Genomic DNA, 17,457 nt, shown 5'->3' with positions numbered 1-17,457 from the left:
TGTGGTTTGAGAAAAACCTCTCATGATTCTACTAGATGGCTCCTCTCTCCTTGACCTTCCATAATAGAGGCTCAGAGACATATGGCAACCCAGAGATGGAAACCACGGACACCAGGTTTCCTTGCTTTTCTTTTCACCGTTAGCCCTTATCAAGACAAATATAAAATAAATTAATTGGGTTAAGATAATAATATTAGCCCTCATGGTTCATTCATTCATTCTATTAGCTTTTTATTCTTTCGTGTATTTAATTAGGCATTAAGAAAAAACAACTTTCTAGCCAAGAGATAGAAAAATATTCTGGGAGTTTGTTTTAACAAGAAATATATAAACCACCTATTGGTCTCCCAATATTAGGTTACACAATGAGGGCTCAATAAAGATTGATGACTTAATTTCTGGTTTAATTAAGTTCACAGTCCTTGAAGTGACCCACAGGGCCCCACATAGCCTGCATTCACTCCCATCTGTTCAAACTCATCTCTTGCCCTAGTTCATCCCATCCAGACTCACTGATTTATTTTGTGGTATTCCATGTATGTACCAAATGTGCTTCTATTCAGAGTCTCTGAACTTGCTCTGAAATTTCAGAGCCCTCTACCTAGAATACCCTTACTGGATATCTACAGAGTGGGGCAACATTTGCAAATACGCAAAACACAGAGTTTATTCTTGTATTATTATTTATTAGTTATTGTATTATTTTCCATATGAACAACTGCAAACTTACTTTTGCCCGCCCTGTATATATCTCATCCTCTCAATGCCTCAGGTCTCTACTCAAAAGACTCCTCCCCAGTGAGAACTGCTGTGGCTGTTCTCTGTAAAATGATAAGTCCCCTCCTCCAGACCCCCACCACCTTACCCAGATTCATTTTTCTCCATACATAACACTTTCATCATCTGATATATTACATATTTACCTGCTTTTTAAAAACCAGTTGATTGGTTGGTTGCCTTTCATCACTGGAACATAAGCTCCAGCACTCCAGGGAATGGATCTGTCTCTTATTTATGGCTTTAATCCTCAGAGCCTGGAATTGTGTCTGTACACAGTAGACACTCAAATATTTGTTGAGTAAAGTAATACTCCTTTGGCAGTTCCTAGCACCTATGTGTTAAGATACTGGAATGATGTATGATAATAACAAAGAATCACTCTATTTCTCACCATTTGAATTAACATACTTTAAGCATCATATTCTTGTAACATACGGTTTTGCTGTTCCTTTTTCCCCTCTTACAAAGAATACTGTGATAAGCATCTTTGTGTGACAACTTTTATCCCAATTCATCCTTAGGATAAATTCTTAGTTGTTGAATTACTGAATCAGAAGTTAATGGGCATTTTTATGGCTCCTCATATAAATTACCAAATTACTGTCCAGGTATGTTGTACTAATCCACAGTCCTATCAGGAATTAAATGTCAGGAAATTTTTGCTTGACCTTTCTTTAAAATCAGTATTATGCTATTTCTATCAAATTAACCAGATTCCCTTTCTCTCTTGATTCTTTTGCTTTACTTATCTTGAGGTTATCAAGTAGTGATATCTTTACTTACTTTGTCAAATTTGATTCTAGATTTTTAAGATAAAATAAATTATTTTAGAAATGGAAGGAAGTCAGAAATTACATTTCTCAATTCCCCTGTTCTATAGATGAGGGATTGAAGTTCTGTGATCATACTACTGGTTTCCAGCAAGGCTAGACCTGAGGGACTCAGGACTGCCAACTCTCAGATCAGTATCTGGAAATATTTAAAAACCATGAGTCAGCCAATGGGAACCAGAGTACACCATGCTAACTCTTAACTCAGTATCTACCCACCGCTCCTCATTAAAATTAATGTCAAAATGTCCACACATCTCTTGATGTTGAAAGGTTAGATATATTTATGGTGTGAAGGATATAACTTTTAAGCTGAACTACCTGTTCCACTTGCTGTGGTAACTTGTTCTAGAATCTGGTGTTTATCTTAGTCTCTCTTGCACAATCTGGCTCCTTCATATTTATCTTCTCTCTGAATTTTATAAAATTACAAGACAACCAAGAAACTAGTAGCATTTGTTGCATTTTTAAAAAATATAAATAAGACAATATGATAACTAGCTGGTCTTTCAACCAAAGAAGAAGGTCTTATGTCTCTGGCGCTAACACAAATTATCATTTGGAGACTTTGTAGGAATAACTATTCAAACCAACATGCACATTTATAAAAAGCTATATACCTTTGACAACGTCCATCTTCATGGGTAAAACACACAATCTCCCATTTCTCTGTAGAGAAATGTACACTAATGAAAAACTTGGAATTATATCTTGCCTTTCCTTTGAATTCCTCAAAATGAGTTTTATATTTTTTCTCACATGTATATTCCTTTCTAAGGTTTCATTTCATATAAGGCGTTTTTATCTTATTCATGAATTGAATTGTTATAAGAATGCCACAGCTGAAGTCAAACAGTGATAAACAAAAAAGAACAATCAACAGAGCTCTGTTAATTTCCAGATCTTGAGCGATGAGTCCTTTGAAGCATAAATAGGACACAGTGTTCTCATAAAAACCATTAGTATATGAATACGGGTTTTATACTGGGTACCTAATATAAATGCAGGAAGTCTGAAATTCTAAACAGTTTATGAAAAACATACTGTTATTTACTAATAGGCATTAATGTCCCTAAAGAAAATATAAGAGCCCAGGCTAAATAAACAAGTAACTCAAATTGACAGGAGGCCCCCAAAGGGAACTAGAATGAATGAATTTAATAATTAGTTGCTCACCATAGTTGTATGGAGTAGATGTGTACATGTGGGTGCATGTTTGTTTCAAGAGCACACATTTATTTTAAATGCAAGGGCAGAAAATTGTGAGGCTTACCTGAAATAAACCAGGCTTTGCACAAATAATACACATGATTTTGTAAAATTTTTTTTTTACTTTAAATTTGTACTTCTTGGTTATGGCCCTTTTAATATAAACTATAAAGAATAATTTTAGTAAACATTTTCCTCAGTTTTATCAAATCCAAATTTTTAAAGCCAGCTGGACCACAACATCTGTCAGCAGCTAAACACTCTAAAGTCTAGAAAATAACCTTCTCTTAAGATATTCATGGCCTCATCCCCTTTTACTCCATGTCTGTACTATCTTCCCCCAACCCCTCACCGAGGTATGTAGAAACCAAGAAAACAATAAGCCACCAACAGCCTGTTTCAGGCCTTGGCTTTTACAAACATCTTGATGAATCTGTTCAACAATCTCACCAGGACGTTATTGTCCATATATATATTTTTTAATTTGCAAACAGGGTCTGAGAGATCATGACTCACCGAGCTACTTTTTACAGTATTCTCATATCCCTGAGGTGAGTCCTCAACCCCTGAGCATGACTCATGTTAGGTATGCTGGTTATTAAGATAATGCCTCTCAGCTCCCAATTCACCTCCTGCGTTTTGTATGTGGTGAGACAGTAGGATCCCTTCACTCTTACCTATTCTCAGAGGTTTGAGGTCTGAGTAAATTCCCTCTACACATACCCCCTTTTTTGTTTCTACTAGTGGTTGAATCTGCCCAGGAAAGGGAGAACTAGCGATCCCCAATCATGGCTCTCCTCCTCCACCCCAGGTGCTTTTTTCTCTGCATCCTTGCCAGCCTTTTCCCATAATTCTTGCTAAAGGTCAGAATGGTGCTAGAAAATGCAGAGATGGCCTTATCAGAGCCAAAAGTCCTCTGAGTACCTGAGCAGCAATCTTCCTGCCTCCCACGAAGGAAGCAAAGTGTCAAGCATCGCTGGGCCCCTGTGGGAGGCATTTTAGACTTTCTCCATTTCCTTGTGTAGACAGTACCGTTGAGAAAGGTCTGTCTCCTAATTCTACTAGACAGGTGACATCAAGAATAAAGGAGAGTGAAGGAGTAGATACTTCAGAGCAACTCGCTCACCCTTTTGCAATCCACAGAAGCTTTGATAACAGAACAGAGCAAATTGTCTAATGTTGGCTGGAGAACATGGGAGTAGTATCACAGTCAGAGGGCCCAGCTCTGCTCCAGGCTACGTGTGTGACCATGAGAAGGTCCCTTACTCTCTTGAAGCCCAAGCTGCTCATATGTGATCTGTGATACTTTCCATCCTTCCTTCTCATTTCAGGTTGTTTCAAAGCTCAGCTCAAGCAACATGTAAGCAAAAATACTTATAGAAATACTTAATACTTACAGAAAATACTTAATAAATAATACTCTAGTTACACAAAATGGCAAAAATATCATTTATTTTGATAAAAAAAATTTAATAGAGGTTTTAAGTTCATTCATCGGGTCACGCGCCCAGCCCCGTGCCAAGGCTGGGGATGCTGCTGGAAACAAGGCAGCCTCGTCCTCGGTGACGGAGGGGGGGGGGCTGTCACAGACTAAATAGGTTGTCCAAGTAGAAAGAGTGTAATGAAAAGTGATGCCCAGGGTTCAACAGACACAGGGAGAGGTTCCTTTGGGAGATCAGAGAAGATCTCCTGGAGAAGTGACATTTAATTCTGGTGTCAGAGGTGGGCGGCCACAGCTTCCGAATTTTGTAAAACAAGAGAGTTAGTACTATCCCATTCTCTCTGATTTCCACACCTTAAGTAAAGATTTGAAGTCATTCTTTTGACTCTCACACAGATGTAAAAATAAAATTTAAAGAAATTCTTAGGCAAAAAATGATAACTTTTTACACAAAGCACTTTCCATTGTGATCCTTCTTGGCTGGCTGAGCAGGGCTCAACATCTTCTGAACCATGATTGGGAGAGACAATTCCATTTGTCCTGTTAGGAATAAAATAGGAGACATCACCCCTCCCCCCCCTTTTTTTAAGGGATAAAAATACATTTCCTTTTGTTGCATAAAAAGATCAAGAGCTTCTCTCAGTATTAAGAACAAGTCAACCCCTCCAGCAATTTTCCTAAATAAATCTCTCCTCTCCTTCATGTATAAGTTTATTTTAGGGAATTGTCATTGTGTGTGACCTTTGACGAATTATTTAACCTCTCTATAGAGGAAGACTAAAATGACAGGGTGCTTTGTATAAGGTTGTTTTAAGAGTTCAATCAGTTATGACTTAAAGTAGTGCCTGGAATATAGTAAATGCTATACAAGGATAAGCTAATATTATTAAAACTATAACCATCATCTCCTTGTTCTTACCTCCTACTTACTCTCAGTTCACTTCAATTTGCTTATAACCCATGACTCATTCCGTAAACAGCTCTGGGTAAGGTCACCACTAACCTCCATGTACCTGAATCTAAGGGGCTATTTCAGTTCTCATTACTGACTTCTCTATGGCAATCCACCCTGTTTATCAGTACTTTTAAAAAAATATGTATTCTCTTCTGTTGACATCTATGACACAACAATTTCCTGTTTTTCATTTTTATCTCCCTGGTTACAGCTTCATTTCTTTTACTGGCTTTTCCATCTCTGCCCAAATATTTAATATGAGTTACTCAAGATCGAGCCTGGGTATTTTCCTCTTCTTTCCCTGTGTAAGCCTTTTTAGGCCCGTGGCTTCAATAACTTCTTCCCTGATCTCTTCTCTGAGTTCCAAATCCACATACCTTCTAGACATCTCCATTAAGATGTTTCAAACATATATCACTTTCAATACGTTCAAAATGAATGGGTTATTTTCTTTCTGCCCTAAACCTGGACTTCCTCCAAGATTTCCTATCTCAGCAAATTGCGTCCATTGCCTAAAGTAGAAATCCAAGAATAATCCTTGCTACAGTTTTTACCACATTTCTAATCTAACTTGTGCGTCTATTGAATCCATCTACTTCTTCTCTCTGTCTCCACGGTCACGACCTAAGGTCAAGGTGCCAGCATGACTGCAAGAACCTAGAGCTTGGCATTTCCAGTTTGTTTCTGACACCCTCTCTGGGCCTCCAGTTTCACAGTACAGCCCAAAGACATCGCTCTTTAATTCAAGTCTAACATGTCAACTTTCTCATCTTCTTAAAACCCTGTAAGAGTTTTCCAGAGCTGTTAGAATAAAAGCCGAACTCCTCACCAGGCTCTGCAACGTTCTAAAGGATCTGGGCCCTGCGTGCCTCTCCCAGCTCTCCATCCCCATTGCTCTGTGTCTTCCATCAAACTGAATGTCCCTTAGTCCTTCAAACATGTTCCTTTTTCCCTCACGAGTTCACACTCATGGCTGCCTCCATCTGGAAGTCTCTCCAAGCCCAGCACTCTACTTCCCTGTTTCTAGGGAGGGGCATCTGTTCGACCTTCAGACTCTCCTTCTCCCACATACCAGGTACCCAGTCTAAATCAGGTTCAACCCTCACATATCCCCACCCAAGTGGGTTTCTTTTCTCCAGGAAGTTTGATTCAGTTTTTACTTAATAATTTATTATGTGATTAATTTATGTTCCTGTTCCAAAATATAACTTAGTGTCCTTGAAAGAAAAGTTACTGCTTCTGGTCTTGCCTCTATTTTTCCCCAGCACTTACCAGGGGGTTGATTATACCCACAGAAGGAATTCAACATTAATCAAATAACTGAATGAATGATTTTCCTGTTCTGGATTATGTTATCAGAACATTTCATGTTTCTTTCAAAACCCTCAGATCCCCTCCAAAGCTTGATCTTACCACATTCCAAGAAAGATTTGAAGATTACAATTGAATTTTTGGCTAAAATAGAGCCAGAGTTCCATTTTAGTAGATGTAGTTTCCCCATAAAAATGACATTAATTAAAGCAGAAGTTGAAAGAATTTGTGTAAACATTCCCAAATCAAGTATACAAGATTCAAACAGGAGTGCAGCTGCAATTAATTTGAAACCTAAATTGTATTTCTACATCAACAAAGTTATAGAAAGAAAATGAGTCATTAAGTAATTGCTATTGTGACACAGATTCATGCTATAGTTGAAGTATTTTGCACAGCTGTAATCTTACACTACCTTGAGGTTTGCCACATTCTTTAATTTTCTGATTGATTAAGTGGATTATTTGACATCTTGGCAGATCACAGAAATTGCTGAATAACAAAGATTCCTTTCATTCCTCATTATTTGCTCTCTGCGCTTAATGCAAATTTTTTAGAAACAAAGGTGTGATATTTTTTTCTACAATTTTATTTTAGTGTTGTATTTTTACTGATAATAATAGCAGTTCCTACACAAAATTTTTACATTAACTTAGGTAACATTCTAATTAAAATGCAGTGCATAATGAGATATGAACTTCATATCACATCCTAACTTTCATATTCTTGTCATTTGTACAGAAGATTACGTACCTTTATATTCTTGTCATTAGAACAAAGGATTTAAGAAAACCTCACTGACAATAGAAAATGTCTTCAGTTTTGGCTGGTCATGCGTGCATCCTTTGGGAGACTGGGTATTTCCATGTGGCCAGTTAAATGATGGTTTGGATAGTGTTTCCATTGATTAGACTGGCCAGAGAAGGGCTTTTTTTGTTCCAAGCTCATTTTCCCCAGTCTATTCATTTAGTACTGATTATATAAATATTGTCCCTCATCCAACAGGACACCCACAGTCCTTTGTTTACAGCCTTCATCCAACTTGTGACTTACGTGAAGTTCCTTAGTGTAGCCTCTCTAATCAGATTCTCATGTCTTCTTAAAGGGAGAGGGTATTTATTATGGGCTGATTGTCTAGAAAGACTACTCCAGCCAACAGTTACATACTGAGTTTGTTGTTTTAAGTAAGAGGACCTGAACGAGGTATTAGAAATAGACACTGACAAGATACTGACTTCTCTTTAGTCCAAGATACTCGGACTTGAGTGGGGAAAATAATTACTATTTAGTATAATAACTGCTATATTGGAGGATTTAATCATCTAGCCAGACATAGCAAGCAGAGAAGGCTTGCTAAGGGAGTAAAATCTTAGCTGAGTTGAAGAACAAGGAGGAAATCCAGTGAAGGGAGATGGAAGAGGAACGTAGAGGACTCGGAATGAATCATCCACCAGGATAAAATTCACGATATGCAATCAATTCAGTCTGTCCCAAACACAGGCTATAAAAAGGGTAACTAAAAAGAGAATTCAAGTAGAGATCTGAAGGGTGCGTCAAACCAGAAGCTTTATTTTATCTTTGTCTGTAGTAGATAGCCAAAAAAAAAAAAAAAAAAAAAAAAAAAATATATATATATATATATATATATATATATATAAAACGTTTCATGAATCTGCATGTCATCCTCCTGTGGGGCTGTGCTAATCTCTGTATTTTTTCAATTTTAGTATATGTGCTGCTGAATTGAGCACCTAATGTGCTTTAATTTTATCCTGAGGGACATCCTAGCAGTTCCTTCCATTTAATTCGATATGATCAAACTCTGACTCCAAAAAACCTCCGCTGCCTTACGGCATACCTCTTCAGGGGAAAGACTAAGGGAGTAAACCCCGACAGAAAATCCGGAGCCGGAGTCCCTAAGGCGGTTTGACGTTGTAGTCAACACCGGCAACTCCTGCGGCGCACCTGAAGCCAAGCTGTATTGACTCCGTCTTTCCCTTGGACCCTTCAGCTGCGAAGAGAGGGGGGGTCTGCTGCATGGGCAACAGCAGACCCTCCATATCACCCTGCCCAGGCTCTGTAGCTTCAGGTTCACTGGAGAGGACACTCCAGCGTCATCGCAAGATGTCGATTCAACACGGGAGGAGACAGATACCGTGTCACTCCCGAGTCGGACTGCACAGCCATTCTCGACGGTGCAGATAGACTCTTAAGAAGCTACACCATCGTCTCTCGAGACGGACGGCTGCCGACCGACCGAGTAGATAGCCACTTAAGATTCAGAGACAAGGAAGATTATCATCAGCTCTGCTTCTCTGGGTGATCTTGATGGTTGTAGGGTTGGAAGGAAAAGATAAGATGAAGGCAGGAAGACCATTAGGAGGCTGAAGCAATAATCCAGGAGAGAATTTACCAGGACCCAAACTACCGTAGTAGCAATGGAAACAGACACCACAGGGGACAGATTAGAAAGTTCTGTAGGAGGTATATCAGGCAGGAATTTGCAACTATTTCATGCAGGCAGGGGAAGAGAACCCTAGTTGAGGGCTCTGCTTAGGCTTCCTTGGGCTCCTATGTGGATGGTATCATGTTAGATAACATATGCTTCCTATTGGCAGTGCTAATGAAAAGTAGCTGGATATACTCTTGTATCCTGGGAACTTTAAGTAGAAGGGCTTCATAACACTTTTTTAACTGGAAAATTCTCAGGTGTGCAAGAGATTTGAGATTCTGACCTTTTTTCACTATAGGGACTCTTCAGTTAAGTGGCCCTTTATGGTCTCATAACACCCTCTTCCTGGATTTAACTCTTTCGTAACAGTTATCAGACTGTCGCAATTGTCCCTTTGCTTAACTGTTTTTCTCACCAGACTATGAGTACCTTTTGAGCAGGAACTGTGTCTTGTGAGTCATTAGTCAGACATTTATGGATTCAATGTACTCAACATTCATAGTGTCTACTATGTGTCAAGCACTAACTGATTCAATGCATGCGCAGGACCTCACATAGCGCCTGGCACACGCAAGAGACCCTCCGTGAATGATGAGTTGAATTCAGTATATGATTTAATTGGCTACTACTCACAAATTTTCACTCTAACCTAAGGAAATCTCAAGGTGTAAGTCTTCACAGACAGGTTGTCTAGACTAACCTTTCTACTCATGTGGTCTGAGGATCAATAACATTAGCATCACCTGGGAGCTTGTTAGAAATACCGAATCTCAGGCCCCAACCTGACCTAGACCTACTGAAGGAGCATCTGTGTCATAATGAGAGCCCTGGAGATCTGTGTGCATGGTAAGGTTTGAGAGGTCTGGCTCGGGAGAGTCAGTCTGAACTGCTATAGCACACCGAACAGTACTGTACAAATGATGGCTCCCCGGCACTCCCTGGTCACACCTCCACGTGCTCTCCTCCAAGCTAAACTTTCGTCTCACTGCCACCGCCAAATTCCCGTCCCAATGCGGCATACTTTTCTCCTGTCTTGTTTTATCAGCCTCTTCCCCTTTTGGCCAGGCTGCACTATGGCGATACCCACTATAGAAAGCAATAATGTCTGCTATTTTTTCAGGATAGTAGTGATTAACCATCGGTGCTTTGCAATCAGTTAAATCTGTTTTCAACTCCTGACTCTGTCACTGATTAGTGATATGTTAGAGCTGCTTTAATTCATTTTCTTAGCACCCATTCTCTTATCAGTAAAATGAGGATAATAAGAGTATTCATATCATAGGCTGATGGTAAGGAATAAATGAGGTATTGAGTGCCTAACTCAGTAATTGAACCAGAACTTACTACGATTCCATTTGTGAAAATCCTTTTCAACTTCATAGCATTAATTTTATAACATTTATGAATATCTATGATGTATAAAGTCTTGTAACATGGAGGAAGCAAAGATGTATACCTTCAGTCTAGAGAGGGAAATAAAATAACAAGTAGAAAATTATTGTACTAAATGAGAGCATCCCCTAAGTGCCACACCTATAGCCAATGGTTCTCAGTATGGCTTTTATAGAATGTTGATGCCGGACCCTACCCTCAGATATTTTGATTCAATTGGACTGGGCATCTGGTATTTTTTAAGTATACCCAGATGGTTCTATGCGCAGCAGGTTTCAGACAGATATGAGAAATCTAATGAGGAAGAAACTATTTATGGATGAAATTCCTGAAAAAAAAAAGGCTTTATAAAAAGGGTAATATTGAGAAAGAAACAGAATAATTTTTAACTTTAATTAAGCATTGTACTTTTTATTCTAAAAAATTTAAATAGTAAAGAGTATTTTGAAAAAGTAAGCAAACCCACACCAAATCCCATAATGTCTTTATTTCTGTATAGTTTTCTCCCTCGTTTTGTTAATATACATATATATTTGTCATGCAGAACTATTCAACAAACATAAGGTAAGCCACAAATGCAGGCTACACAGGTAATTTAAAATTTCCCAAAGTCCACATTATAAAAATTAAAATGATATAGGTAGAAGTAATTTTAATGACATATTTTATTTAACCTAATATATATATAATTCCAAAATGTAATCAATGTAAAATCAATGAGTATAATACATTCTTGTTGCATACTAAGTCTTCAAAATCCAGAGTGTAGTTTATAACTAATGGAAATCTTAATTTAGACTAGCCTTACTTCTGGTGCTCAATAGCCACATGGGGCTCATGGCTGTGATATTGGGCAACATAGTTCTAGAAGGTATGATCTATGTAAGACATAGAGGGGGTTCAGAAGTAGCAAATATAATTTAGCTGTTATTAATATTGTCTTTGTTGTTGTTGATTTAGAGATCTGGTACAAAACAATCCCACAGAGTTATAGACCACAGTGTGAACTGAATCAAATACTGAATTAAGAAATTTGAATTTTATTTAATGGGCATGAGAAAGCACTGGTGATTTTGAGTAAGAATATTAACTTAGCTGGAGATGTTAGATGAACTGAAAAAAGGGGCAATTGGAGGTGGGAAGACCAATTAAAAGTCCAAGGGAGAGGTAATTATGGTGTGGACTCCAGCCAAGGCAGGGGAAATGGGAAGAAAGGAACAAATGGATTAAAGTTCACAAAGACATGGTGACTGATTTCATTTGAGATTGAAATAAAAAAAACAATAAGAGTCAAAGGTGACCCCTTGGCAGATGGGAAAGTCAGGGGGAAGGGCCGTCTAAGTGGTATGGAGGTGATTCTGTTTAGCTGTAGCCGTGTTGAATCTGATGTCTAAAGGAGATGACTTTCTGAATGGCTAGCTGGGATGATTAGAATGTGGGCTTGGAGCTTACAGAGAGTGAGAGCTGAAACCACAAAAAAAGAGTGGATAACACAGCAGAGGAGATCAGTAGGGAAATACGGTAGCTGTCTTTAAATACCTAAAGAATTGATATTTGGGAAAATGGACACAATTTACGAGTGCAGCTCTGCAAAGCTAAAGTAGTGTGTGTTAGCAAAGTTATAGAGAGACAGAGTTTAGCTTCATATGTAAATAAATGATCTAACTCTTAGATAACACTGGGGAACACAATTTTCATTGATTTAAATCTGACACTTGTTTTTGACTAACTTTTGGCATCTGAATCCAAAAAATGACCCCAGTTTTTCTCTATCACATCAACTTTTTAATATACAGGATACCCTCCCTATTTCCAAAAATTATATAAAATGTACATACAAAGGAAAATAAAGAAAAAATTACCTGAATATACTTTTTTTTACAGTTATTTTGTTTATATAAAGGCTATATATTGTTACTGAAAGTCAAATTGTGTACAAGTAGTAAACTTCTGCTACCAAACATACATATGAAGGTATTTTATCTTTTCAAACGACAGGCTAGGAAATGCCAAAATGAGATACTTGGAATAGTCTCCTTCAGTTGGCAAAGCTTTAATAAATCACTTCATGAGACCCAGTTTTATGTGCAGAGGTGGGAATATACTGTTCTTTCTGTCAACAAATGGCCCATGTAGAATATTTGGATCACCAGGTGTGAGGTCAGATCTTGGAGGCCAGTTTGACTCCACCCAATTCTTCTCATGAACTCTACTGTCCCACATACACAGAAAACAGGGATACTCAGTGTGTCCACATTACTGACCAAGAAGGAAGCAGACCATTTAAAGGTCACCACAGATGATCCAATTGTGCTTGTGATATTGCAACAGATCAATGACTCTCTTTATGTCTTCATATTCTTCATGAAAACAAACTGAATGGCCAATTGGGACTGCACCAAATAAATTGCCATTGTGGAGGAGGACACACTTCAAGTTCCGCTTTGAGCTATTGATGAACAGTCACCATTCAGTTGCATTCTAGATTGGAATTCCCAATTCCTCCATTAAACCATGTATGGTATGGCAATACACAAAGGCATCATCACTTCAAAAGTGCTGCAGAAATGCACTTTCTCTTGACCGAAAGTAAGATAACTTCACTCCTCTTTCAAGCAAGTTTTTCTCATGCAGTCTTGATGCTAGGAGTTTGAAGCCTCTTTGGATAGTCCCAAATCTCATGCCAAATCATTCAACTCATGCTGATCAAATCCCTTACGAACTGAATCATTTCAATTTCAAAATCTTCATTGTTGCTGTCACTTAGTTATTTACCATACTCCTGGTTTTTGAAAGAGTTAGTTCAATGAAAACTGGCACTGGGATTTCAGCTGAATGAGGCACTGGGCATATAGCTGATAGTAGACTAGAATACTCTATTTTACATTTATTTTTCTTGTTCTATCCTGACGTTTTCACTATACAAAAGTAACAGTCACTTGAATGATCTCTGGGCTCTTGCCAAACCATAGGTATATTAAATGCCAATTTATCACATGTTCCCTTTGTCCACATCCATAAACTCTCGACACACTGCTTGCACACTTTGTGTGGGTCTGAAGACTTATCTTGATCACCAAGTTTTACTTTAAAATATGCAAAGTAGGCTTGCCTGACAAATGTGCTGATATTTGTCCTTTGACTGGGAATGGAGAAACTGTCACAGATATAACAAAATGAATCAGGGTCATTTAGGCAATTACAATGAGAAATAGCAGAGGCAGACATGATCTGAAGGAAAGGAAATAAGTACGTATGTGCGTAAATAAAATAATAAATCTTGCTAATTCCTTGTATACAGACAAGAACTCAGACTACACTTCAGAATACGATTCACTCTATAGAGTGACACACAGCCTCTCACCACACTGTGTCATGTGTAACTGAATAGTCTAGATAATTATGAACCTGTCGCTGGTCTCCAAGATCATCCCCCACCCTTCCCCACTGGAGGGAGGTTTGCTCTCAGCCAACAGGAGAGCACTAGTGCTTCCCTTGATCCAGGCTCACTCCAGCCTATAGTGGTCGCATTAAGATAAGCTGTAGAGAATAACTTGACGTGATAGAAGAAAACTAACTGCAGTTTTGAAGTCAGCATGCCTACTTAAGTCTAAAACAGCTGAAAAATCGAACTCAACAGGAATTATGTTAAAAATTATTCCCCTGTGAATTGTCTATACAAAAATAGGTGGCCTCAGAAGGTAGTAAATTCCTCAGACCTTTTGTAGAGCAAACATTTAGAAATAAAAGCACACGTACATACAAATCAGACAACTTTCTACCTTTCTAAGTAGACTTTGCATCATTCCTATAAGAGCTTATTTAAAATCCAATTTTGAACACGCATTAGTAGACTGTTAACTTCCATTAAACTTTTAGCATAAGTTTCTGGGCTCACATTACATCCATTCATAGTTGAATCATTGGCAGACAGGTCTGATTAGCCTTGGATCAGTCCTTCCATGCTCGCCGAGTCTGGCTGAACGTATTCTCCCATGATGCAGTTCCTCCGTTCTGCAGCCAGATTCCATCTTCTTTTGGTTTCTTCTCTCTATTCCACCAACAGTAACTGTTAAGAAGGCATTCTAGGGAAAGTTTGTACTCCTTTTACTCCTCCTCCTTCTCCTTAGATTGAATTGTAATCAATAAAAAGAACATTTAGTCTGTTCTAAGGTTAAGCTGTGGTGTAGTTTTGGTATGAAGTGAAAGGAAGTAAAATCTGAACCTGCTTGAGGCTGCATGCTCTCTCTCCTCTCTCTTTCTCTCTCTCTCTCTCTCTTCCCCCTTCCTTTCATTTCTCCCTTCTTTCCCTCTTCCTCCTTTTCTCTTGGATCTTTTGCTTATATTGGTTTGACATTGAAAATATTAGTGATTAGAAAGAGGCCTCAGTCTTTCTCCCACTGGGGATAAGGAGATTTTTTACTTCCTCCCTCTTCATTTTAGAAAACAAGCAGGATTCTGGGAAGATCTGGGGCATGCCAAGTGGTACCATTGTGTTTTCCTTTTGTTTTAAGCCCAAATCCCGGAAGCAGAAGAAGTTTTGCGGGTCCACATGACCCAGGTCATTAACGACAACTTTCTTTTTTAGAGAGAGGTACAGCGTAGCAGGTAAGAGCATGGACTCTGCAGTCAGCTGCCTGGCGAGGCCCAGTTCTACCACATACCAGTTGTGTGTTCTGGGCCACCTGGCTCACCATCTGTTTCTCCTATTTTCTAACCTGTAAAATAGGGATGTCTTATTTGTACAGTTATGTGGCTGGCACTGGGGATAAAGCAGTAACAAATCAGCTAATGTCCCTGTTCTGACAGAGCTTACATTCTAGCAAAAAATACAAAAAGCAAACCAATAAATATGTGATTTGTTGAGTGGTAAGAGCAAAGAAGAAAAGCAATACAAGGTAAAGGGATAAAGAATGATGAAAGGAATACTCATTTTTATGGGACAATCAGGTAAAGCCTTTGTGAGAGGCGATATTTCAGCAGAGACCTTGTGTGAAGCAAATACCTGGGTGAAACATAACCAGATTAATGAAGAGCAGATGTAAGGCCCTGATGAGGAAGCTTCTTTGAGTGTTCAAGGAACAGCAATGAAACCCAGCATAACTGGAGTAAAGAAGGAAAAGAATGTAGAGTGAGGAAAGATCACTTACGACCTATAGGTCATGGTACAGAGGTTGGATGGTATTGTGAGTGAAATGAAAAATCACTGGAGACCCTGGCCAGGTAGCTCAGTTGATTAGAGCATCATCTCCATATGCCAAGGTTGAGAGTTTGATCCCAGGTTAGGGCACACACAGAAACCAACCAATGAATGTATACATAAATGGAACCACATTTCAATGCTTCTCTCTCTCTCTCCCTCTTTCTCTCTTTCTGTCTGTCTCTCCCCTACCCCACTTCCTCTCTCTAAAACCAACAAATAAAAATTTAAAAAAGAAAAGAAAAGATATCAGGAAGAGTCAGAAATGGCTGCAAAGTACTTTGTCAGTGCAATTAGAATTCGGTATAGAGTTGTCATTTCTGGACGTGATGGAAGATTGAGAGGAAAGCAAAATGGGAGATCAAGAGTTTATAACCAGAGATGTTATGTTGGAGTTGCCTATTAAATTTTTAACTGGAAAAGTCAAGTAGGAATTTTAGTACAGTCTATACATTTGGAGCACAAATGCTGCTGTGAGTTCATATGAAATGAGAACTAAGAATTGACCATTGAATTTGATAACAGAAAGGTCATTAGTGACCTGGATAGGGATATTTCAATATTTTAATATTTCAATATTTCAACAGGAGAATGAAAGCCTGGCAGCAGGGAGTAAGAGAGGGAATGGGAAGATTCTGCTTCTGGTTCTGATAATTGAGCTTATATCAAACCAACTTCCCGCTGAAATAACTAGAAAAGCCGGATTTAACAAAACCTCTTTGAAGAAGTCTGAAATATACTTAGACTGAAAGTACTTGAGAAGCCAAGCCACAGAAAGGAGGTACATTGAGGGAAACTCAATATTTGATACTTGTTTTTTTGCCACTTAAGAAGTTTGCCTATTCGTAAGTGGTACCAGAAATAGAGGCCGGGAGACCAAGCAGAAAGCGATAGCCAAGGAATTAAGAAGCTGAGTGACATGTGGACAGTTTAAAGGGGTTGTAGAGAAAAACATTTAGAAGTAGGAGAGCTGGTGAATAACCCAGCATTTCATTTGGAAACTCTAAAGGGCTCCACTCTAGGAGTTAAAACAACCTCACGCAGACCAACCTTCCCACAGAGTAAAGAAAGGCCAGCTTCTACCCACCTACGTTACAGACTGAAAGAACTATCTTCCAGAGGCAAAAAATACATCCTCTAGAGCAGAGGTGTTCAAGAGAACTTTCTGCGATGAGGGAAATGTCCTACATCTTTGCTTTCTAATAAAGGAGCCACTCTCCACATGTGGCTACAGAACACTTGAAATGTGACTAGCACGACCAAGAAAATAATTTCTAATTTAACTTAATTTTAATGTGATTTAATTTGATTTTAAATAACCACATAGGTCTAGTTGCTATTATACTGGACAGTGTAGCTCTAGAGAAGAAAAGATCATGCAGAGCCTCAAATTATCTTTATAATTTTTTACATATCATATCTACTTTCAATCAAAAATAATCAGGCATGTCAGAACACAGTAGCAAATGACCAAAAGAAAAGAAAAAAATTATTAAGAAAGAGAACCATAGATGATCCAAATATATTAACTATGAATAATATGGTTTTTAATTCAGTGAAAAAGTGCTCAATTTCAGCAGAATACTGATATAAGTAGATATAAATGGAAATTTTAGAGCAGGAAATACAAAAACTCAGTAGATGAGTTTAATCATAGATTTAAAAGAACCGATAAGAAAATTGGTGAACTAGAACATGGGCCATAGAAAATGTCTGGATTGAAGTACAGAGAAAGAAGAATGGAAAATATTGAAAAACATCTATAAGGCATATGAAACACAGTGAAAATGTCTATCATACATGCAATTAAAGTACCAGAAGTATAAGAGAGAGAATGTATATAAACAATCATTCAAGTCATACGAATTTTCAAAAACTGATGAAAGG

The 17,457-nt window shown here is 38.3% G+C and overlaps 1 long non-coding RNA gene and 1 other non-coding gene across 2 annotated transcripts in view; one reads left to right on the top strand and one right to left on the bottom strand.

Annotated features, from left to right (window-relative positions):
- Positions 1–17,457, top strand: part of LOC150011211 (uncharacterized) — a 112,179-nt gene that overhangs the window by 65,414 nt on the left and 29,308 nt on the right. The gene's annotated exons all lie outside the window — the stretch shown is intronic.
- Positions 8,175–8,277, bottom strand: LOC150011212 (U6 spliceosomal RNA). The gene has a single exon (XR_016510928.1). It is a non-coding gene; the product is annotated as a U6 spliceosomal RNA (small nuclear RNA).

Source organism: Furipterus horrens, unplaced genomic scaffold, assembly GCF_987537825.1.
Source record: "Furipterus horrens unplaced genomic scaffold, mFurHor1.1.pri manual_scaffold_4, whole genome shotgun sequence".
NCBI lineage: Eukaryota > Metazoa > Chordata > Mammalia > Chiroptera > Furipteridae > Furipterus > Furipterus horrens.
The sequence above is the reverse complement of the archived record's forward strand: the minus strand, read 5'-3'. Positions and strand labels throughout refer to the sequence as shown.